The sequence below is a fragment of the Arvicanthis niloticus genome, chromosome X (assembly GCF_011762505.2).
Source record: "Arvicanthis niloticus isolate mArvNil1 chromosome X, mArvNil1.pat.X, whole genome shotgun sequence".
Lineage (NCBI taxonomy): Eukaryota > Metazoa > Chordata > Mammalia > Rodentia > Muridae > Arvicanthis > Arvicanthis niloticus.
In genome coordinates this window covers 130,134,083-130,158,016 of record NC_047679.1, presented here as the reverse complement: position 1 = coordinate 130,158,016, position 23,934 = coordinate 130,134,083, and the positions used below count along the sequence as shown (strand labels likewise).

Below are 23,934 nucleotides of genomic sequence, written 5' to 3'. Positions count from 1 at the left end.
GACAGGTCTCATGTTAAGAAGTAGTTGACAGTAGACTTGACAGTTTTTATGTATGCTTTTATTTGTTTATAGTTTGGTGTTTGTTTTTTTCTTGGCTTTGTTGTTTTGGGCTTCTGTAAAATAACTGATTTTTGAATATCCTCCTCTAGCTTACAAATGAATGAGACTCAGGCAACAGTTTATTTATTTGGTTTTGGAAATTACTGGGGGGTTACCCCTAGTCTACTTTTCTAATGGGTAGACTGGCTACTTCACCAACTGTGTACCCCAAATACCTGCTGTTTGAAGCTTTCTGGGTTATTTCTGCTCCAACAGTCTGGTGTCTTGGGGTGGGGCATCATCAGACCAACCCCCAACAGGTTTTTATTTGTTTTTTGAGGAAGAACTTAAAAGTAGGATGGGTAGGGAGTAGGAGAGAATCTAGAGGGTCTTGGGGAAGGGAAAGAATATGATCAAAATATATTTAAATTTAAGAATCATTTTAAATAACAAAATAAAGAAAAAAGAAATGTGATGAATAGAGACAATGGGATTTTCAGCCATAAAGAATGAAGTTATGATATTTGTAGAAAAATAAATGCAACTGGGGGAGGCAATTATAGTAAGTGTATTAAGAGAATCTTAGAAAAACAGTTTTTCTCATTTGTGGTTCCTAAATTTTGTATATTCCCATAATATCATGAATGTATATATTAAATGAAAATAAAATGAAATTGTCTAGGGAAACATAAGAAAATGAAAATAAGTATAATACCATAAAAATACCTGTTCTTCTAAATATATTGAAATTTTAGTTCCAATGTGATTACAATAAAATTGAATCTTTTAGGGTATAATTAATTCATGAGTATAGATCCCCTTTGGATTGGATAACAATCTTAGCAAATGGCTAGATGGCATAAGACAGATCCCCTTTGGCACTTCTTGTCTTAGTCAGGGTTACTATTGCTGTGATAAAACACTTTGACCAAAACAACTTGGGGAGGAAAGGTGTTATTAGGCTTACACTCCCACATCACTATTCATCATCAAAGAAAGTCAAGACATGAACACTCAAGTAGGGGAGGAACCTGGAGGCAAGAGCTGATGCAGAAGCCATGGAGAGATGCTGCTTACTGGCTTGCTCCCAATGGCTTGCTCAGTCTGCTTTTTTATAGAACTTAGGATCATCAGGCCAAGGGCATCCCTACCACAATGGACTGGGCCCTCCCACATCAATAACTAATTAAGAACATGCTCTACAGGTTTATGTAAAGCCTAATCATAGTAGAGGCATCCTCTCAATTGAGGCTCTCTCCTCTCTGATGACTCTAGCTTGTACCAAGTTGACAAAAGACTAGCTAGAATATTTCTCCCATGGAAAATAGTAAGAAGGTCTAACTCTGAAGCAAAAGGTAGCCCTCTCCAGACTGAATGTGCCAGTGTCTCATCATGAACTTTCTGATGCTAAGAACTGAGAACTGAGAAAGAAGAACTGATGTTAACTTTTCTTTGAAGGTATGGTAGAATTCTATGCTGAATTCATATGATCCTGGCCATTTATTTTTAGTTATTCAAATTTTAGTTATTGCTTTTATCTCATTGTTTGTTATGGGTCTGTTTAAATTATTTACTCCATCTTGGTCTAACTTTGGTAGGTCATGTGCATCTCTAAATTAATCTATTTCTTTTGGATTTTCCAGTTTAATAGAACATAAAAAATAATCAAAACATGGTTTTATGAGTTGTTAAGTTTTTTCTGTATCTGTTGTCATGTCTCCCTTTCATTTTTAATTTTATTAATTTTAATCTTCTCTTTCTTTTGGTCAATTTGATTAAAAATGTGTCAATCTTGTTAACTATTTCAAAGAACATACTCTTGGTTTTGTTTTTCTTTTCCAAGTCCTTCAGGTACATCTTTAAATTATTGATTTGTGGCCTTTCAGTTTTTTTTTATAAAGGTGTTTAATGTTATAGCCTTTCTTCTTAGAATTTTAAAACTTTCTGATATCTCCTTTTACTCAATTATCATCCAGCACTGTATCTCCATGTTTGTGTTCTTTCTATAGTTCCTATTGCTGTTGATATATGGTGGCCTTTTAAAATGCAGGTTGTTGTTTCAAGTTTGATATATTTGTTGAGACTTACCTTGTGTCCCAATATGTGCTAGATTTTTTTAAAATAAAATTTCATGAGCTCCTGAGAAGAATGAATATAATGTTTGGGTGTAATGTTATATAGATGCCTATTAGGTCCATTTGTTTTGTGATATCATTTAACATCAATATTTTCTGTCTGATTTTTGTTCACATGAACTATCTACTGGTGTATTTAAGTCACCCACAATTACTATATTGGGATTAATCTATGGTTTTTAATATGGTAGTTGGGGTGGTTCTAATATGCTTGGCCTAATTAATTGATTGAATAATAAGGACGACAAGAAGCCAATCGCTTGGTGAGGAGGAGGTGGATCTTCCGGTCCAAGAGAAAAAGAGGGAACGCAGGAGGAAGGAATGGTTCTTTTTGGATTGCAAGGCAGGAGCGAAAAGAAGCACAATGTAGACTGGGGACTGTTAGATCTAGTGGCGCCACCGCCACTGGAAGATTTCTAACATAGACTAGTTGATGGTTTAGGATGATAGAGTCAGCTCCCAGAGGTTGTGTCATTTATTGCTTCTTAAACTAAGACGGTCTGGTGTTTTACATTTGCAGCAACTTAGGTGGGCCAGAGGGAAAGAACATTAGCTGAGGTGAAGTTTGGCCAGGCTTTGGGACGAGAAGATTGGTCAAGGACTGAGCTCCAGGGGAAACAACCGTAGCTGAGCACAGGTTGGTGAGAGTGCGCCCCCAGGTAGCCAGGGAAGTTTAGGAGCAGTTTGGCAGCAGCGATCTCAGAGCTCTGGAGAGGCAGAGCCACCATTGGTGGGAGAGGCATTGGCTAGGGGAAACACGTAGTCTGGGTCTCTGGCTATGTACACAGCCGGGAACAGACAGAGACAGCTGATGCCTAGCCAACATTAGTGTGGATTGTTTTTTTAATAATTACACGCTACAGAGTGGCACTATTAAGAAATGTGACCTTGTTGGAGGAAGTGTGTCACTGTGGGGTTGGGTTTTGAGACTCCCCTCTTAGTTGCCTGAGGACAGTCTGCTCCTAGCTTTCTTTGGATGAAGATGTGGAACTTTCAGCTCCCCCAGTCTTCCTGAATGCTGTTGTGCTTCCTGCCATGATGATTATGGACTGAATCTCTGGTTCTGTAAGCCAGTCCCAATTAAATGCTGTCCTTATAAGAGTTGCCATGGTCACTGTGTCTGCTCACAGCAATAAAACCAAAATCAAGAGAGTAGTATTTCTTTTATGAAATTATGTACACCAGAGTTCTGTGCATATATGCTTATGATCGTAATCTCTTTGGATGAATTGTTCCCATATAAAATGACTCTTCTGACTTTATTTGACATGTAGCCTATTTTTTTTTATATATTGGAATAGCTTTGGATGATTGTTTCTTCACTGCATTTGTTTGGAATGCCATTTTTCATCCTCTTATCAAAAGAAAGTATCTATTATTGATAGTGAAGTGTGTTTCTTGGAGGCAGCAAGAAGATAGATCTTGTTTTCTAATCCAATCTTCTAGTCCTGTGTCTTTTGATTGGGGGAATTGAGACTATTACTATTAAGAGGTATTATTGAATGATGCAAATTATTTTCTGTCATTTTGTTTTATGGTGTTTCTTAGACTTGATCACTATTCTGAAATTATTTATTTATTCCTGATGACCTCTTGTACGTGTTTATCCTCTTCTTCAGGCTGAAGTATTCTTTCCAGTATCCTCTGTAGAGCTGTTTTGGTGGTGAGTGAATTTAACCTATTTTCATCATTGAAAGGTCTCATTTTTCCATTAAATTTCAATAGTTAGTTTATCATATATAATATCCTGTATACATTATTCAACTTTTAAAGGCAGAAAGGTCTTTCAATATACCTTCTTTGCTCTTTGTTCTTTGTTTTAGTATTTTATAGGATAGATGCCAATCTATTTCTCTGGGTTTGGGAAACATTTTTTTACTCTTTCATTAAAGCATCGATTATGCCTTGTTAAGATATTCCTTTTCGGTTTCCTAAGGGGGGTGGGGGAGGGAATGGGGATAGGGGATGCCATCTGAAGTGTAAATAAAATATCTAATAAAAAAAGGAAAAAAAAGATATTCCTTTTCTATACTAATAATTCAAGGTTTTGTCTTCTCATGTTTCCCAGAGATCTCTCATGTTTTGTTCATTTTTAAAACAATTTATTTGGAAGACAGGTTTTTTTGTTTTTTTTTTTTGTTTTTTGTTTTGTTTGTTTGTTTGTTTGTTTGTTTGTTTGTTTTTTACAAAACCAGTATTATTCTTGATACCAAAACAATTGAAAAATATTGGCCAACCTCCTTGGTGAACATTGAAACAAAAAATTTCAAGCACTTGCACACCGAATTTTAGAACACAATAAAAATTATCTACAACTGTCACACCAGCTTCAACTCAGAGGTGCAGGGATGGTTCAACATACAAAAACAATAATTGCACTCTACAACATAGATTCAAGGATGGAAATCACATGATTATTAAATGCATAAAGGCCTTTGACAAAATCCAGCATTCTTCAGGATAAATGTCCTAGAGAATCTATCAATATAAGGGGACATATCACAAAATAATAAAGGTGATCTACAACTAGCCAACAATATGCTAAATAAAGGTTTAAATCATTTACACTAAAATAATGAACAAGAAAATGATGTCCACATTTTCTACTCTTGTTCAAAGTGCTTGAAATTTTAGCTATAAAAGTATGACAAGAGGAGATAAAGGAAAAGACGAATGACAAAGTATCCTTATTTTTAGATGATATGATTTTATATATAAAGATCCTAAGGATTCCACCAGAAAATGTTCATAGCTGATAAATTCATTCAGAAATGTATCAGGATATAAAATTAACACACAAAAATTAGTACCTATTCCCAATGTTCATAATAAATATACCAAGAGAGAATTCATGGGAACAATCCCATGCACAACAGTCTCAAAATATCTTAGAATAAATCTGACAAAGGAAGTAAAATATTTGTGCAAGGAAAACTTTAAGACACTGAAAAAAATTGAAGAGGGTACCAGAAATTGTAAAGGAAAGACCTCCATACTTACAGGTCAATAAGATTAAGATTGTAAAAATAGTGAATCTACAAAGAGCAACCTATACAGTTGATGCAATTTTCATCAAAATTCCAATGCAATTCTTCACAAAATTTTTTAAAATTTTTGAAAATTTAAATGGAAATGCAAATGACCCAGGAAAACAACAACAACAACAAAACCCTAAAAATAAAAATAGCGTTAGAGATCTCACTATCTCTAAATGCAAGTTATATTACAGAGATATAGTAAATAAAAAATTATAAATAGTAAAATAAATAGTAAAATTATATATAGTAAAATTTATTCTAGAATAAAAGGAGTTACATTGATCAATGTAATAGAATTGGGGGCCTACATATAAGCCCATACTCTTACAGTCATATTTTTTTTAACAAGGAGTCAAAAACATATACACTAAGGAAATGACAACATCTTCAGCAAATGGGGCTGAATACACAGAGGAATGAAACGAAATCGTTTTATCTCATCCTGAACAAAACTCAACACCAAATGAATCAAAGACTTCAGTATAAGACCTGATACCCTGAAACTGTTGGAGGAGAATGTAAGGAATATGCTTCAATTTATAAGCTCAGGAAAGGACTTTCTGAACAGGATCCCTGTAGTTCAGGCATTAAAAACAATAGCCAAGCCAGGCAATAGTGGTACATGCCTTTAATCCCAGCACTCGGGAGGCAGAAGTAGGCAGATCTTTGTGAGTTTGACACCAGCTTGGTCTACAGAGGGAGTTCCAGGACAGCCAGAGCTGCTACACAGAGAAATTCAGTCTCAAACAAACAATCAAACTACAAAAAAACCACACACACACACTATCACCACCAACAAAAAACAAACCAAAACCAAAAAAAAAACAATAGCCAAATAGAACCTCATGAAACTAAGAAGCTTCTGTACAGCAAAAGATACAAGTGAAGAGTAAAACTTCAGAATGGGAAAAAGTTTACCAGCTATAGATCTGATTTTAGGTTGGTGTTTAGAATATACAAACAACAACAAGAAAACAAATTGATTAAAATTGAGGCATGAAACTAAACATGGAGTTCTCAGCCAAACTTAGTGGTTTGTGAGTCTCTAAAATGGCATGAACTAGTCATAGAAAGAAGCTGAGGCTTTATCAACAATGTATGACAGGGCTGCAGTCCCCAAAGAGAGACTTGGAGAAGCCATTGGTGAAAGTATAACTTCAGTTGTACTAGAAGGCCCAGAATTGAAGGGGTCATGGACAAATTGAGGTTTGGTACCATGTGTCAGGGGTAGAGTCCCTGAAGAGAGCCTAGGAAAGGCTATTTGTGAAAATATAGCTCAGGTGCAGCAAAGATATCAGCATTTTGGAGATCCAGGTACCATAAGATAACTCCATAGCAGTTGCTGTGGAGTGGAGCAGGCTTAAGCGTAACAGACAAGCTGTGTATGTTGTGGGAAGCCCTTTTGAGCTTAGATGATTATGAGTCCCAGAAATCTGAGCTTTACACTGCTGACTTCGGTTTTGCTTTGCTTTGACTGTTACTGTGCCCTTATTTATTCCCTCTTGAAGTAAGGTAGTATTTAACTTGTTTTTTTTTTCTTTTAATTTTACAGGGGTCCATAGCTAGCAGACTGTGAACTTTTAAAGAGACTTTGGAATTTTAGAGACTGGATATTTTAGAGACTTTAGATATTTGGACAGAACCTTTAAAGCATTTGAGTTTTTAAAGATTGTGGGAATTTTAAAGTTTGAAGTATGTTTTATATTGTGATAACTGAAATTAATATGAATCCTGGGAACAATATGAAAAGAAAGTTTATGATTTAACAGTGATGTGTTTGTGTGTTGAGTTGACAAGAGTTCAATTGTGCTGGCTGGTTTTATGTCAACTTGATACAAGCTTGAGTCAGTTTGGAAAAAGAAACTTTAAATGAGGAAATGCTCCCACCAAAACAGACCTTGGAAAAGCCTGTTGTACATTTTCTTAATAGGTGATTACTGTGGGAAGGCCCAGCTCACTGTGGTCAGTGTCAACACTGGTATGATTGTTTTGGATTCTATATGAAAGCAGGCTGTGTAAGCCAGAGAGAGCAATCCAGTAAACATGATTTCTTCAAGGCCTTTCTATCAGTTCTTGCCTTCAGATTTCTGCTTTGAGTTCTTGCTTTGACTCCCTTGAATGATGGACCACAAGCTGTAAGATAAAATAAAACCATTCCTCCTCAAACTGCTTTTGGTCATGGTGTTTTACTACAGCAATAAAACCCTAAGATTGTTGGCAATGGTATTTGACCATATTCATACAAGGTAAACCCAAAAGTAGAACACTTCCAGAAGACTGATGCAGCAATTGCTGTTGTCTATAATCTTTCATTGTCCTTAGCTGTGAGCTCATGGCAACATTTTCCTTTTATGTAGAACACCTATACTGTGTGCTGTTTTACCTGTATCTATTCAATTCATCCTTTGTAACACCCATTCTTAAACCTTAATAAGTTCTAAGATAATCTGTTGAGTTATGATATTTTATTTTAGATTTTTTGATCATCTTAGAGATATAAAGCCAGGTTGGGAAATGGGAAAGTTTAGAATAAATTACCAATTTTTTCTTGAGTGATAATTTTTTTTTTTTTTTTGCTAATCACTCTGTCCCTGAGTCATTCTGATCTCCAAGGCAAGGAACCAGTTTTCTTATAAAGGAAGGTTATTGTTTCCCCCAGTGTCTGGGAGGGGTGGTGAAGATACTTTAAGAGTTGGTATTTGCCGGGAGGTGGTGGCGCACGCCTTTAATCCCAGCACTTGGGAGGCAGAGGCAGGCGGATTTCTGAGTTCGAGGCCAGCCTGGTCTACAGAGTGAGTGCCAGGACAGCCAGGACACAGAGAAACCCTGTCTCAAAAAACCAAAAAAAAAAAAAAAAAAAAAAAAAAAAGAGTTGGTATTTGTGATTAGTGAGGAAGCAGGAAGGGCCTGCTAAGGTCTGGGACAAAATTGTTCTCTATTTTCTTAGGGTTTCATTTCAAGCCCTAATAATTTCCAACACTTTTAAACATTTCAAAAGCAGACATTAAAGGATAAAAAATGTCCTGTTTATTTATCTACCTACTTACCTCTCTACCTATCTATCCACTATCCATGCTGCAATTAGATACTAGACTGCAAATACAAAATCTCAAAAACAGATTCTGACTTTCAGGGCCTCACATCATGAGAAAAATACATGACAATTAGCATGGTATGCTTTTAAACCACTACGTGTTATAACATAATTTTCTTTTTTGTCAACTAAATACAAAGTATATTTGAAAAACCTAATGATATTGCTTTGGCAAAATTCTTACTAGTATTCTCTAAAGGGGACGGTTCAGTGGGAAAGATTTCTGGCCAACATTTGTTAGAAATGCTGCCAAAATGTAAAATCAGCCAAAGTTTCTTTGGTGCCCTTCCAACCTCCCTGACTACTGGCTTTGAAATCTTTAATGTCTTCAGACTGTCTCAGGTTTTACAACTCTCCTCCTACAGCACTCATCCCTATCTGCCTAACACAGCAGTTCCTGATTGTAGTTTCTGTATTTAATCTTTTCTCTGGTAAAAGTTTATTTCTATTCTTGTTTTTCCAGGAGGCAATAGATTTGGAAAGGCTAATTCTCTGGATTTGGGTACTGATGCAGGACACAGAGCACATCCTCAGGTCAGTTCCACTATAAGTTCACAAAGGCAGTGTTTATCTACTAAACCTTTATAACTGTGGCCTACCAACTTCTTTTCTTTGTTGTCTTTGCTTAGTTTCCATGGTATCCTTCTTTATTTTGCTTCAGTTCTATATTATTCATGTTTCATCCTTTGATTCAGGTGCAAGTACTTTAGAAGAGACCTGTACTAATTGCTAGTGATGACTTTGACCTTGGTTTGAACAATTCACCAATTCACTTCAGCTCAGACCTCACTCTTAACTGTTTCGCAAGCTTTTCTACATCATGATGATACAAGGAAAACTAATATTTGTACTCTTTTTGGGTAAAACTTTATTGGATAACGGGTATGGAGATCCAAGGTACCCAGATTCCTGTCTGATCACTGTTCGGACTAAAAGAATCATTATCATATTCAATACCTATAGTCAATTTTTAGTAATCTGAGTGACAAAGACAATGCACCAACTGGGAGGATCCAAGACTTTCTTTTTAGTTTTACTATTCTCTCTTATTGAGGATGAGTTTCCTGTACTGTGTCTTTCCTTGCCCTTAAAATACCACCAAACTGTTTTGGATGTATAGTGGAAAATATAGGAGTACTTTTAATTCCTTCCATCCTCTAAGACATTTCTTTTAGTCACTTCACTTTTCCGTATACTATAGTAACCTAACAAATTCTTATTATTGTTACTTTAAAAGAGTTATTTTTACAAAATTTAAGAGTCAAAAAATTTTGAAAACAATATTTTGCATTCATTTATTCTTCTCTATTATTTTCCTTTTTTATTTTAGTCCATGTTTCTGATCTTTGACATTCTCATTTTTTCTTTTTTCTTTTATTGGATATTTTATGTACATTTTAGGTGTTATTCCCTTACCACATTTCCCCACCCACCCACCCAGGAACCCCCTATCCCATTCCCCCTCCTTCTGCTTCTGTGAGGATGTGCCCCCACCCACCAACCCCCTTCCACCTTCCTGCCCTTGAATTCCCCCACACTGGGGCATCGAGCCTTCAGGGGACCAAGGATCTCCTCTCCCACATATGTCCAACAAGGCCACCCTCCCCTACATATACAGCTGGAGCCATGGGTCCCTCCCTGTGTGCTTCCAGGCTGGTGATTTTGACCCTGGGATCTCTGGTTGGTTGGTATTGTTGTTTTCCTCATGGGGCCGCAAACCCTTTCACCTCCTTCAGTCTTCTCTCTAACTCCTCCATTGAGAACCCCATGATCATCAGTTCAATGGTTAGCTGTGAGCATCTGCCTATGTACACATCAGGCACTGGAAGACCTCTAAGGGGACAGCTATATCAGGCTCCTGTCAACATGCACTTCCTGACATCCACATCAGTGTCTAAATTTGGTGACTGCACATGGGATGGATACCCAGGTGGAATGGTCTCCGGACGACCTCTTCTTCAGTTTCTGTCCCACACTATGTCTCCATATTTGCTCCCTTGAGTATTTTGTTACCCCTTCTAAGAAGGGCCAAAGCACCCACACTTTTGTCTTCCTTGTTCATGAGCTTCATGTGGTTTGTGAGTTGTATCTTGGATATTGCAAGCTTTTTGGGCTAATATCCAATTATCAGTGAGTGCATACCATGTGTGTTCTTTTGGGATTGGGTTACCTCACTCAGGATGATATATTCTAGTTCCCTCCATTTGCCTAAAAATTTCTAGATTCATTGTTTTAATAGCTGAGTAATATTCCATTGTGTAAATGTACCACATTTTCTGTATCCATTCCTCTGTTGAAGGACATCTGGGTTCTTTCCAGCTTCCGGCTATTATAAATAAGGCTGCTATGAACATAGTGGAGCATATGTCCTTGTTATATGTTGGAGCATCTTCTGGGTATATGCCCAGGAGTGGTATAGCTGGGTCCTCAGGTAATGCTATGTCCAATTTTCTGAGGAACGGACAGCCTGATTTCCAGAGTGGTTGTACCAGCTTGCAATCCCACCAACAATGGAGGGGTGTTCCTCTTTCTCCACATCCTCGCCAGCATCTTCTATCACCTGAGTTTTTGATCTTAGCCATTCTGACTGGTGTGAGGTGGTATCTCAGGGTTGTTTTGATTTGCATTTCTCTGATGACTAAGGATGTTGAACATTTCTTTAGGACCTTCTTGGCCATTCGAGTTTCCTCAGTTGAGAATTCTTTGTTTAGTTCTGTATCCCATTTTTAAATAGGGTTATTTGGTTGTCTGGAGTCTAATTTGCTGAGTTCTTTGTATATATTGGATATTAGCCCTCTATAGGATGTAGGATTGGTAAAAATCTTTTCCCAATCTGTTGGTTGCCATTTTGTCCTATTAATGGCGTCCTTTGCCTTACAATTGCTTTGCAATTTTATGAGGTCCAGTTTGTCAATTCTTGATCTTAGAGCATAAGCCATTGGTGTTCTGTTCAGGAACTTTTCCCCTGTGCCCACGTATTCAAGCTTTGAGATCGTGTTTCTGATCTTTGACATTCTCCTTTTTTCTAATGAACATCTTGCAAGGTTAAATGTATTAATGACACATTCCTTCAACTGTCATTTGCCTGAGAAAATCTCTTAACTCTTTTTTACTTTGTAGAAAAAAATTCAACCCCACATCAATTTCTACATGAGTATGTTTTCTCTCTTGTCCCTTTAAATATTTTATTTTATTTTTTTTTTGCTTGCATGGTATAAGATGAAAAGTATTTTATAGTTATTATTTTTAGTCTAAACTTAAGTGACGCCTGTGCCAATCTTGAAAAGCAATACACACACACACACACATACAAACCCAACAAAACCTCTACTAACATCAGAATAGTCATAATCTAAAGAAAAACATTTAGCTATGGATGGATTTTAAGTAGGAAGTAAGTTCAAATGCTTATAGAAGAGAACAAAAATATAGAAATAGAAAACTGACATGTCAAGATGCACTGTAGTGCAACTAGTTCTATAACAAATCCAGCTCCACATTTCTGACTATACATATATATATATATATATATTCTGTCAGGCTGGCGTTGAATGTTCTATGACACCTGAGATGACCTTGAATTTCTGATCAAACTCCTGATCTGCATCTATAAGAGCTAAAATGGGATTTCAGGCATGTGCAATCACACTTATATACCTTTAGGGCTGGAGAGATGGCTCAGTGGCTCAGTGGCTCAGACAACTGGCTGATCTTCCAGATGATCCCAGTTAAATTTTCTGTCCTTACATGATGGCTTGTAACCACATATTACTCCAGTTCCAAGGGATCTGACACTCTCTTCTGGCATCCACAGGCACAAGCCACACATGTGGTGCACAGACACATATGCAAGCAAAACATGTGTATACATAGCCATAAAAAGAATTAATTAGGTCCTTTGTGGGAAAGTAATATATGTATTATCCTATTTGTGGTACCTAGATTACATACACACAAACACATACACTCATATGTATATGATGTATATGTGTATGTGTATATGTATATGTTAAATGATACTAGAAGTAAATTTCTTCAGGGGAACAAAAAGCAATAATAAGAGGGGAAGAATTGATAAAGAGATGGTAAGGATGAAATAAAAAGGAAAAATATACTCAATAGCCAATGATACTCATCAAATAAATGGCAATAAACTAAAAAATGTGAGAATATATAAATTATTAATTATTTTAGGAAGAGCACTCAGTGGTCAGTACATAGTAACCATTAAAATAAAACCTCACTAGTTTACAAACAATACATTACAATGAGATATTACTTTATATTCACCAGGATGGCAAAATGTAGTCTGCTAACTCCAAGTGTTGGTGAGAATGAGAAGAAATAGAAACTTTGAATTGTTGGATTGCAAAGTATTTGTATAGATGGAACTTGGAGTTTACTTAGGTGTCCCTTTTTAGGGAGATAGATAAATAAGCCACAATTCATTTATTTACTAGAATACTCAGAAGAAATTAGGTGAATGGACTAGATCAGCATGCACCAATAAAGGAAAACCTTAAAATATAATGTTACATGAAAACTTTCAAAAGCTATATAAAAGTTGAAAGCATAATCTCAGAACTTTAAGCATGAAAATAATAGAATACATTTTTTTTCTGGCCAACAGCCCTGGCTGTTCTGGAGCTCACTTTGCAGATCAGATTGGCTTCTAACTCAGAGATCCACTTGACTCTGTCTCCCAAGTGCTGGGATTAAAGGCATGCTCTATTACTGCCCAGAAGAATATTGTTTAAATGTTTCAAAAACAAAAAGTTAAAAATATACCAGAGAATCTTCACCACCTAGCATGATATCACTAGTAGAACAAAACTAAGACTTACCATTTGTGAAAGCAAACTAGTTCTACAGATCTACCTGGCTTAGTCACAGGCCACACTAGATTATTCAAAGCACTGTGGGCAGGATTTAAGATTATAACCTACTTCTTTTGCGATCCATTGCAATTTGAGCATGACTACCTGGTCTTTCATGACTTTCCCAGAGACTAGAAAGCTAACAGGGTCTCATTTTGCTTTAGCCTTCAATACATGTTACACAAATTTAAACTCTGAATTCTTTTATAAAGGTCTATAATATATTTCCTAAATAAGATATTTATTATTAGAACTTATTTCAGAGAAAAAAACCTATTTCAAGTATTATGCAACAAGAGACCATAGAAATTTTTCACCATCTTTTACATTTCAGCAAGGTATGAATTGGTGTTCAAGCTTGCATTCCTTCTATAATAGTACCAAGATGGCAAACAGTTTATTTTTTTGGATGTGCTAATACAAGTCATGCCGTCTACACTAAAACATAATCTTAACCATCCCCTTCTTGCCTTTTTCTCTCCAATTTTTATATGTTCCATTTTCTTATCACAGTTTGTGACAAGTCTTACCCTTTTCTGGCCATACTCAGTTTCTCTCAGAATAGAAATAGCTTCTTCCATGTCATAAACATACTCTCAGTCTGAAGGGGGAGAAGAAACGACACATTCTGTTGGTGCATTTCAAATTGTTTTTAATTCTGGCATTAAAAAGTGCTTTAATAAATCCTTGAAATATGTGGGCATAAATGAATAAGAATGACTGTCCTAGCTGATTCCTTTCATTTGGCCATGACTGTCTAATGTCTATGATGATCCAATTTAGGAAGGATACCTCTTTCCGCAACTTGGTTTGATGGGCTTTATGTAGGTGCTGCCTAAGGGCTGGATGAGCGACATTTTCTTACTTTTGTTTCCTTCCAGAAAAATGACACCCTCTCCCAAATCCTAGAGTCTCATTATGTAGGCAGTCAGATTCTAACAGGCCAGTTTTTTTTTTTTTTAAAAGAGGTTTTGCAGTATTCAGCAATTATGCAGCAGTGTATTGTCAAACAACCATGGTTTCTGGAATTAGATGACCTCCTTGATATATCTGAATAGTTTATGCTTTTGCTTTGACTTACAATAATGTTGACAAATAAAACAAAGATCACAGGTTTCTGTTTTCTAACACTTCAATCTCAGGTTTTCTCCCACTGCTCTTTCCACAGAGATTCCAATTATTTGCATCCTATTCTGATTACAAGGCAATAGTTCACACTTCTTTAACTGTTCAGTTCTTTCTTCTTGGCTGCAAAAAGTAGCATATCAGGGTTTTTAACTTAGCATTTGAATTTTCCATTTTTTAGTTAAGTCACAGGTTAAGGGATAAATCCTGTTACATTTTAATTCTTTTAATTTTTTTATCTCCTTACTCACAACCAGCTGTGTATAAGGGTTATTCAAGTTATTACAGCAATGGACATCCTGTTGCAGCAACAAGGTGCTTCCTTTCCTTAGCAAAACAGAATAAGAGGCATTTTACAGACAGCTTCTTCAAATCCAGCAATTTCAGGACATCCCCATAATCCATGCACTGATTTAGAAGTATTAACTATAAAGACAATTTATCCTTACATGGAGTTAAGTGACCACTTCATGGTTGATTCCTTACAACTTATTTAGTGATACTGAAGTTAGTAGTGATATTTATGGGATGATGTTGTAGAAAGCAGACTAGTGCACAGACAAAAGAAAGAACAATTTATCTGATAAAAATGGCTGGAAATGGGATAAGGGAGATACAGTAGGGGAATGAGCAGTTAAGAATGCTAGCAGCTGGTGCAATCACTCTGGAAATCAGTCTGGAGGTTCCTCAGAAAATTGGACATAGTACTGCCTGAGAACCCAGCTATACCACTCCTGGGCATATACTCAGAAGATGCTCCAACATGTAATAAGGACACATGCTCCACTATGTTCATAGCAGCCTTATTTATAATAGCCAGAAGCTGGAAAGAACCCAGATGTCCTTCAACAGAGGAATGGATACAGAAAATGTGGTACATTTACACAATGGAATACTACTCAGCTATTAAAAACAATGAATTCATGAAATTTGGAGGCAAATGGATGGATCTAGAAAATATCATCTTAAGTGAGGTAACTCAGTCACAAAAGAACATACACAGTATGCACTCACTGATAAGTGGATATTAGTCCAAAAGTTCAGAATAGCCAAGATTCAATTCACAGACCATATGAAGCCCAAGAAGAAGGAAGACCAAAGCGTGGATGTTTCAGTGCTTCTTAGAAGGGGGAACAAAATACTCAAAGGAGGAAATATGGAGACAAAGTGTGGAGCAGAGACTGGAGGAAAGGCCATACAGAGACTGCCCCACCTAGGGATTCATCCCATATACAGTTACCAAACCCAGACACTATTGTGGATGCCAAGAAGTACTTGCTGACAGGAGCCTGATATAGCTGTCTCCTGAGAGGTTCTGCTAGAGCCTGACAAATACAGAGGCAGATGCTCACAGCTAACCATTGGACTGAGTGCTGAGTGTAGGGATCCTGATGGAGTAGTTGGAGAAGGGACTGAAGGAGCTGAGGGGATTTGCAGTCCCATGAGGGGAACAACAGTGTCAACTGGCCAGACCCCCTGAAGCTCCTGGGGACTGGTCCACCAACTAAAGAGTACACACATGGAGGGACCCATGGCTCAGGCTGCATATGTGGCAGAGGATGGCCCTGTTGGATGTCAGTGGGAGGAGCAGTTCTTGAGCCTGAGGGTGTTCAATGCCTCAGAGTAGGGGAATGCCAGGGCAGGAAGATGGGAGTAGGTGTGTGGGTTGGGGAACATCCTCAGAGAAGAGGAGACCTGGAAAGGGGAAAACAATTGAAATGTAAATAAAGAAAATATCCAATACAAATATTTTAAAAAAGAAAGAAAGCTGGCAGTTCTTTCAGAGGACCTGGGTTCAGTTCCCAGCATCTATATTCATCTCATAACCATCTGTAATTTTAGTCCCAGAGGATCTGACACTCTGTTTTGCCCTCTGCAGGTACTTAGAACATACACAGTACACTTACATGAATGTAGGCAAAACACTCATATACAAAAAATGAAATAATAATAAAGCGATACCACTAGCAAAAAAGATAAGAGATATAAAAATGCGAGAAAAGCATTATCTTACATGTATTTGACAAAGGATGGCTGCACAGCATATATGAGTAACTTATAAATCAAAAAGAAAGGACAACCAGCCTAGTGTGATAAAACATGACTTTAATCCCAGCACTAATGGAGGCAAGAGTGTCTTTGTGAGCTTGAGGCCAACCTGTTCTGTATAATGAGTTCCAGGCTAACCAAGTACACACTGCTGTACACTATCAAAAACCCCATCTTAATCAAAATGAGTGAAATAAATGACAAGACACTTCAAAATATTTCTTTATCCTTACATTCCTATTTCTTCCCAATACATAATCTATTTTAACTGCTTATGTTATAATTATATTCATCAGTCATGTTCTATGATTTTTAAAAATTATACTTGGCCTTCTAATCCCAGACATTTCATTGTTTAAGGTATACCTCATAAGATTCATTATTCTACCACACTATTGCCTGTTTTTAATAAGCTAAGCTCAAATTGAAATGTAAGTAAAATCATAAATATTTATATTCTTTTTGGTAATATAGTATGTACTAAGCATAGCATGATCACATTACTGTTTAAATTAATGGCTATCCATGTGTCAGGGGCAGCCTTGCTTATACACTGAAGACCTAAAATCAGCAATAAGCCTAAATCAGCTTGCTAACACAAAGTCTTCGGTCTCCGTGGAAAAACACTGAAACAGATAGCTATAAGATATTGTAAACAGGCAGCTTTGGTGGAAATTTACCAGCCTGGATAAGAACAAGTAGTCATAGGTCTTGTGGATAGTCATAGACCTTGTGGATAGGTAGCCTTGGTGGATAGTACCAACTTAGATAAGGACAAGAGAATCATAGTCAGAGTCATAGTGACATGTTCCCTGAACCTTCACTCAGCCAATACCCTGTTCTGGAAGATATCTGTACTCACCTGAACACCTACGCTCCTGCGTCATCCCCTTTCCCACATCCTTTATGTGTATATAACCCCCGTGTGAAAAAGTAAAAATTATGGTTTGATCAGCCTATAGACAAGCTGTGGTTCTTTGCATTAGCCTGTGTCCCCCATCCTCTCTATCAGGTGACCCCCCCGACCCCTGTTCAATGCCCTGCTGGATGGGACATACATGATTAGAAATATTTTTAAAAATTACTAAAAGATCACAGAAAATGCCTCAATCTATTAATGAAAATAAATAAGCATTCTTAAATAAATTCTGTTGTACTATGTATAAAAATATGTGGATTATAATTCTAAATGACATAGATACTCCATTTCTGCATACTCAGCATTATATTTCATAATAACCATAGCCAATTCACCATAGGAAGTATAAAATACTATAATAATAACATTCTTCAGTAAGAATTTCATTCATGACAGAGGGCTAATATCCAAAATATATAAAGAACTCAAGAAGTTAGACTCCAACAACCCCAAAAACCAAATTAAAAAGTGGAATACGGAGCTAAACAGAATTCTCAACAGAGAAATCTTGGATGGCCAAGAAGCACTTAAAGAGATGTTCAAAGTCTATAATCATCAGGGAAATGCAAATCAAAATAATTATGAGGTTCTATCTTACACACATCAGAACAGCTAAGATAAAAAAAAACTCAAGAGATAGCACATGCTGACAAGGATGTGGAACAAGGGGGAACACTTCTTTATTACTTTGGAGAGTGCAAACTTGTACAACCAATCTGAAAATAAATCTGGCATTTTTTTTTTCAGAAAACTGGGAATAGTTCTACCTCAAGACCCAGCTATACGATTCCTGGGCACATTCCTAAAAGATGATCCACCATCCCACAAAGACACTTGCTCAACTATGCTCATAACACCTTTATTTGTAATAGCAAAAAACTGAAAACAAACTAGATGTCCTTCAATTGAAGAATAGATTTTAAAATGTGGTATATTTGCACAATGGAATACTATTCAGCTATTAAAAACAAAGACACCACCCTCTCCAGCTGGAGCAGACACCCAAGCAGGTCTGCACCCATGAGGAAACCATATCCTGAGACATCCCAGAGAGGCCACTGACTTCAGAGAGGCAGATCCCTGTGGCTGGAGCAGAAACTCAGCTGGTCTGCTCCATTGTGGAAAACCGTATCCCGAGACATCCCAGAGAGGCCACTGACCTCAGAGTGGCAGACACCCAGCTGGTCTGCTCCCGTGTGGAAACCATATCCTGAACATCCTAGAGAGGCCACCAACCTCAAAGCAGGGGACACCATACCCGGAGACATCCTAGAGGAGCCACGGAACTCAGAGCAGCAGACATCATATCCTGAGACATTCTAGAAGAGCCACTGCACTCAGAGCAGTGAACATCTAGCTGGTCTGCTTTCATGAAGACACCTTATCCTGAGATATCCTAGAGGAGACACTGAACTCAGAGCAGCTGGAGCTCAGGATCACAGGATCACAGAGACATTTGGACCATGAGGACTTCTGACACAAGCAAGATAACTGGAAAGACAGGCTCCAGTCAAAACCAGTGAGTGCAGGTAGCACTAGAATTAACCAAATGGCGAAAGGCAAGCCCAAGAACATAAACAACAGAAACCAAAGTTACTTGGCATCACCAGAACACGGTTTTCCCACCATAGCAAGCCCTGAACACCACATCACACCGGAAAAGCAGGATACAGAATTAAAATCACTTCTCATGATGATATTAGAGGACTTTAAGAAGGTCATAAATAACATTCTCAAAGAATTTGAGGAGAACACAGGTAAACAGGTAGACACCCTTAAAGAGGAAACACAAAAATCCCTTAAAGAATTGCAAGAAAACACAACCAAACAGGTGAAGGAATTAAACAAAACCATCCAGGATCTAAAAATGAAAGTAGAAACAATAAATAAATCACAAAGAGAGACTACCCTGGAGATAGAAAACCTAAGAAAAAGATCAGGATTCAGAGACGCAAGCATCACCAACAGAATACAAGAGATAGAAGAGAGAATCTCACGTGCAGAAGATACCTTGGAAAACATTGACACAGCTGTCAAAGAAAATGTGAAATGCAAAAAGCTCCTAACCCCAAACATCCAGGAAATCTAGGACACAATGACAAGACCAAACCTAAGGATAATAGGTATAAATGAGGGTGAAGACTCCCAACTTAAAGGGCCAGTAAATATCTTCAACAAAATTATAGAAAACTTCCCTAACCTAAAGAATAAGATGTCCTTAAATATAGAAGAAGCCTACAGAACCTCAGACTAGAGCACAAAAGAAATACCTCTTATCACATACTAAACAAAACATCAAATGCACAAAACAAAGAAAGATACTAAAAGCAGTAAGGGAAAAGAGTAAACTAACATATAAAGGTAGACCTATAAGAATTGCACCAGAGACTATAAAAGCCAGAAGATCCTGGACTGATATCATACAGACCCTAAGAGAACACAAATGCCAGCCCAGACTACTATACCCAGCAAAACTCTCTATCACTATTGATGGAGAAACCAAGATATTCCATGACAAAACCAAATTTACATAATATCTTCCCACAAATCCAGCACTTCAAAGGACAAATGATGGAAAACTCCAACACAAGGAGTAAAATTACAACGTAGAAAAAACAAGTAAGTAGTCTTCCAACAACCCCAAAAGAAGATAGTTACACAAACATAACTCCACCTACAATAACAAAAGTGACAGAAAGCAACAATCATTTTTCCTTAATATTTCTTAATATCAATGGACTCAATTCTCCAATAAAAAGACATAGATTAGCAGACTAGATACATAAACAAGACTCAGAATTTTGCTGCATACAGGAAACACACCTCTGTGACAAAGACAGCCACTACCTCAGAGTAAAAGGATGGAAAACAATATTCCAAGCAAATGGTTCCAAGAAACAAGCTGGAGTAGCAATTCTAATATCAAATAAAATTAATTTTCAAACAAAAGTAATCAGAAAAGATAAGAAAGGACATTTTATACTTATCAAGGGAAAAATATACCAAGATGAACTCTCAATTCTGAACATATATGCCCCAAATGCAAGAGCACCCACATACATAAAAGAAACTTTACTAAAGCTCAAAGCACACATTGTGCCTCACACAATAATAGTGGGAGATTTCAACACCCCACTCTCAGAAATAGACAGATCATGGAAACAAAAACTAAACAGAGACACAATGAAACTAACAGAAGTTATGAACCAATTGGACTTAACTGACATCTATAGAACATTTCATCCTAAAACAAAAGAATATACCTTTTTCTCAGCACCTCATGGTACCTTCTCCAAAATAGACCATATAATTGGTCACAAAACAGGCCACAACAGATACAAAAAGATTAAAATAATCCCTTGCACCCTATCAGACCACCATGGACTAAGGCTGGTCTTTAAAATGACAAAAACAATGGAAAGCCCACATACACATGGAAACTGAACAATGCTCTGAGACTCAAGGATGATTTGGACAAGGAAGAAATAAAGAAAGAAATTAAAGACTTTTTACAATTTAATGAAAAGGAGGACATCATACCAAAACTTATAGGACTCCATGAAAGCAGTATAGAGGAAAACTCATAGCTCTAAGTACCTACAAAAAGAAACTGAAGAGAGCATACATTGACAGCTTGATAGCACACCTGAAAGTGTTAGAACAAAAAGAAGCAAATATACCCAAGAGGAGTAGACAGAAGGAAATAATCAAACTCAGAGCTGAAATCAACCAAGTAGAAACAGAAAAAAACTATACAAAATATCAACAAAACCAGGAGCTGGTTCTTTGAGAAAATCAACAAGATATATAAACCCTTAGCCAGACTAACCAAAGGGCACAGAGACAGTATCCAAATTAATAAAATCAGAACTGAAAAGGGAGACATAACAACAGAAATTGAGAAAATTAAAAAAAATCATCAGATACTACAACAAAGGCCTATACTCAACAAAATCTGGAGAATCTGGATGAAATGGACAATTTTCTAGACAGATACCAGATAACAAAATTAAATCAGGATCAGATAACCCATCTAAACAGTCCTATAAACCCTAAAGAAATAGAAGCGGTCATTAAAAGTTTCCCCACCAAAAAAAGTCTGCGACCAAATGGTTTTAGTACAGAATTTTATCAGACCTTCAAGAAAGACCTAATACCAATTCTCTTCAAACTATTCCACAGAATAGAAACAGAAGGAACACTACCCAATTCATTCTATGAAGCTACAATCAAACTCATACCTAAACCACAGAAAGACACAACAAAGAAAGAGAACTGCAGACCAATCTCTCTTATGAATATCAATGCAAAACTACTCAATAAAATTCTCACAAACCGAATCCAACATCGAATCAAAACAATTATCCATCATGATCAAGTAGGCTTTATCCCAGGAATGCAGGGATGGTTCAATATTTGGAAATCCATAAATGTAATCCACTACATAAATAAACTCAAAGAAAAAAAAACCACTTGGTCATCTCACTAGATGCTGAGAAAGCACTTGACAAAATTCAACATCCCTTCATGGTAAAAGTCTTGGAAAGATCAGGAATTCAAGGCCCATACCTAAACATAGTAAAAGCAATATACAGCAAGCCAGTAGCCAACATCAAGATAAATGGAGAGAAACTTGAAGCAATCCCACTAAGATCAGGGACTAGACAAGGCTGCCTACTGTCACCCTACCTATTCAATATAGTACTGGAAGTCCTAGCTAGAGCAATTAGACAACAACAGGAAGTCAAAGGGATACAAATAGGAAAGGAAGAAGTCAAAATTTCACTATTTGCAGATGATATGATAGTATACTGAAGTGACCCAAAACTTCCACCAGAGAACTCCTAAACCTGATAAACAACTTTAGCAATGTGGTTGGATATAAAATCAACTCAAACAAATCAGTAGCCTTCCTCTACTCAAAGGATAAATAGGCTAAAAAAGAAATTAGTGAAATGACACCCTTCACAATAGCCACAAATAATATAAAATGCCTTGGAGTGAATCTAACCAAGCAAGTGAAAGATCTGTATGACAAGAACTTCAAGTCTCTGAAGAAAGAAATTGAAGAAGATCTCAGAAGATGGAAAGATCTCCCATGCTCCTGGATTGGCAGGATTAACTTAGTAAAAATGGCCATCTTGCCAAAAGCAATCTATAGATTCAATGCAATCCCCATCAAAATTCCAAATCAATCCTCCATAGAGATAGAAAGAGCTATTTGCAAATTCATTTGGAATAAAAAATAACCCAGGATACCAAGAACTATTTTCAACAACAACAATAAAAGAACTTCTGGGGGAATCACTGTCCCTGACCTCAAACTGTACTACAGAGCAGTAGTGATAAAAACTGCATGGTATTGGTTAAGAGGCAGGCAGGAAGATCAGTGGAATAGAGCTGAAGATCCAGAAAGGAACCCACACGCCTATGGACACTTGATCTTTGACAAAGGAGCTAAAACCATCCAGTGGAAAAAGAACAGTGTTTTCAGCAAATGGTGCTAGTTCAACTGGAGGTCAGCATGTAGAAGGATGCAAATCAATCCATTCTTATCTCCTTGTACAAAGCTCAAATCCAAGTGGATAAAAGACCTTAACTTAAAATCAGATACACTGAAACTAATAGAAGAGAAGGTGGGAAAGACCCTCGAATACCTAGGCACAGGGGAAAAGTTCCTGAACAGAACACCAATGGCGTATGCTGTAAGATCAAGAATTGACAAATGGGACCTCATAAAATTGCAAAGCTTCTGTAAGGCAAAGGATATTGCCAATAAAACAAAATATAAACCAACAGATTGGGAAAAGATTACCTATCCTACCTCCAACAGAGGGCTAATATCCAATGTATACGAAGAACTCAGCAAACAACAATCCCTTTTAGAACTTAGTTGAGCAACACCAGGAAGAGCAGGACTAGACCTCACTCCTGACACCTACATAGTATTAACCCCAGAGATGGGACCTCAGGTCTTAACCACTGGAGTGTTTGGACCACTCGATCCAAATGTGTTTGGCCTGATATTGGGGAGAAGCAGTACTACTATGCAGAAATTACAAATTTTTCTTGGAGTTATAGACAATGATTATCAAGGTGAGATTAAGGTAATGTCACAGGCAATTCAGAATATAGTCACCATTCCTACAGGAAGGAGGATAGCTCAACTATTGTTGCTTCCATTGTACCCTACTAACCACAAATATAAGAATCCTAAGAGAGGGGATCAAGGCTTTGGTTCCTCTGATGCATATTGGGTACAGCCTACAGTTAAACAAAAACGTATGATGACACTATGGCTGGACGGAAAGGCATTCCAAGGCTTGGTTGACACAGGAGCTGATGTGACTATCCTAAAACAAAGTGATTGACCTGCCACCTGGCCTCTGACCCCAACCTTAACCAATCTAAAGGGTATTGGCCAAAGTTAAAATCCACAACAAAGCTCTAAGGTGCTGATGTGGAAAGAAAACAAAGGAAATACAGGGAATATACAACCCTATGTCATCCTGGGCCTCCCCATTAATCTCTGGAGCAGAAATCTGTTATCTCAGTTGGGATTAATTATGTGCAGCCCTAGTGAAGTAATCACAGCTCAAATGATAAACTCTGGATTTTTTCCCAAGGAAAGGATTAGGAAAAAGTGAAGAAAGGATTA

The 23,934-nt window shown here is 37.1% G+C and overlaps 1 long non-coding RNA gene across 4 annotated transcripts in view; it reads left to right on the top strand.

The window, feature by feature from the left end:
* Positions 1-23,934, top strand: part of LOC143435471 (uncharacterized) — a 75,660-nt gene that overhangs the window by 49,130 nt on the left and 2,596 nt on the right. For 2 of the 4 annotated variants that reach the window (XR_013105804.1, XR_013105806.1), the window contains exons 3-5: positions 3,794-3,837; positions 8,770-8,840; positions 18,024-23,383. This is a non-coding gene — a long non-coding RNA (uncharacterized LOC143435471). The remainder of the gene's footprint in view (positions 1-3,793; positions 3,838-8,769; positions 8,841-18,023; positions 23,384-23,934) is intronic. The other 2 variants (XR_013105805.1, XR_013105807.1) reach the window with 2 other exon arrangements.